This window comes from Nannospalax galili, unplaced genomic scaffold, assembly GCF_000622305.1.
Source record: "Nannospalax galili isolate Female #2095 unplaced genomic scaffold, S.galili_v1.0 scaffold1509, whole genome shotgun sequence".
NCBI lineage: Eukaryota > Metazoa > Chordata > Mammalia > Rodentia > Spalacidae > Nannospalax > Nannospalax galili.
Window position 1 is genome coordinate 420,100 of NW_008360299.1, and position 2,181 is coordinate 422,280.

Consider the following 2,181-nt stretch of genomic DNA (forward strand, 5'->3'; position numbering starts at 1 on the left):
GGAAATAAGAGTGGTACAGTACAGGCAGAGAGCTGCGTGGTGCTCATCACCCCCACCCCTTACTGACAGGCCTGAGCAGAAGACATAACTCTTCATTTTCTCAACAGGTCTCCTTTTGGGTGGGGAGGGAGTTCAAAGATTTTTCTCTCAAGGCATGGCATTTACCCCTCCACACCCTCTTTAATGCCTCTTACTTATATAGAAACATTATTAATCACTGAATTTTGGCCTCTAAAACCATTTTCAAATGTCTATGGCTACAAAACACTGGTTTTTTTTTTCTTTTTGGAGAAAAGTAAATGATATAAAAATGACAAAAGTGGTAACTTACTTCTAGTCCATACATTCAGACTATGAGTGTTAACAAGAAGCAAAGTTCTACATTTCCAGATCCCTCTAAAATCAAGATGGATGATGTAGGACTAAAAACGTCAGTTATGGAAAGTATTGTTTGGAAATGACAAGATTTGGGGGAGCTCTTTTTAAAGACCCACGAGATTTCAAGTCTTTGCTTTTCCCCAGCATCACGTCCTGTAACTGAAAACGACACCTCTTAACGTTGCTGTTTTCTTTAAAAGCCCTGATTTGACTCGTTATGTTGACACATGTCCATGGTTAAAGAGTTTCTGCTGTTTAGGAAGCAATTTTAAAACTATCTTAAGATGGGCGCCCTGTAGCACTTCACATTTTATTCAGGTTACAGCTTTTAATTAGCTTCATGTGTTTTTAGTATAAAGAAAAATCACTAACATTCCAGGCTGTACAAGGGGTGTATCTATGGAATTGGTACCACATTGTGGTGGTTCGACCTCCTCCCCCATTCGTCTGCTCTCCTCTTTTTCTTCTAACTTCTCTGTTACTTTCACTGCAAGTTTTCTTCCTTTGCCTAGAGTTTGTAACTGAAACAAAAAGCCCTGCTCACAGACCTCAATCCACTTAGTCTGCCTGGTAACACTGAAATGCAAGGCAGGGGCTGGAACAAGGAATTTTTGTCATGCTTTTTAAAACCAGGGAGCAGCTACACAGAAACTAGAAATGTCTTCTGCTTGTAACTATCTGACGGTTACCTTTAAAGAACATGTGACCAGTGGGGGGTTCACCGCCAAGAACAAATGAACTTCTGGGGAATACTATGACAGGTTTACTGACAAATATTTCCTAACAGAGTTTTATCAACTGACAGTTTTTGTTTTCCTTCCTGACAGAGCGTAAATGCACTTCTGGCTGGCAGCAGCGGTCCCCTTATAACACCAAAAATCGACCTTGGCTAACTTCAGTCCCTTATGTAGCGTAAGAAATAATGGCTTGAATTTTGAAGTCTTTAAATGTTGATGTCAAACTGTTTTCAGTGCAGGGAATAAAACCTTTCTCCCCAAATTAAATGAAAGAAAGGGGGGCAGATTTGTGTTTTTCCTTGTCCTTCCATCATCTGGCAACTATTTTAAGATCTCTGTAGAAGACAGATTGGGATGACCTTGGGAAAGTCACGGGAAGGCAGTTTCCAGGGCGAAAAGCAAACTGTTCAGCCCGCTCCTCCGCTGCCATTCTGCCTCAGTGCACAGATGCATCCTCCCAAATTGGTGGAATTTCCACAAGTCTCACAAACCACTGAGCGTGTTAGAAGGCGGGCAGACGGAAGCCAGGCGGCGGGTCCCGAAGCTGGGCTGCCGGGGCTGTGAGCTGCGGTCCCGGGGCCGCCCGGAACCAGCTGGGTCCTGGGGCCCGGCCTCCCTAAGAACCAGGTGTCGGTGTGCGCGGTGCAGCTCCGGCCCGGCGGTGGGCTCACCCCGACCCAGGGCGCCCAGGCTCGGCCGCGGAGGGCGAGCACGTTCCTCCCTCCCGGGCGCAGGGACCCGGGAGCGCTCGGCGCACGCCGGGCAGAGGCTCCTCCGCAGGACTACGGCGTGCTCGGCGGAGCCCGGGATCCGAGAGAGCAGGGGAGGCTCCCGCGGCCACAAGCGTGGAGGATGGGACGGAGGAGCGGGGGTGGGGGGGCGCGCACGCCAATGGGCGCCCGGGAAAAGGTGAGAAGGAAGGAGGAGGCGCGGGAGCCAATGGGCGCGAGAGGCGGGGACGGGGGGAGGGGCAGGCCCGCAGGCGAGCGGGGCCCGGGCGGAGACGCGGCCCGCGCGCTCGCGCTCGCGCTCGCTCCCTCCGGCTCCGGGGGAACCCGCGAGGCCA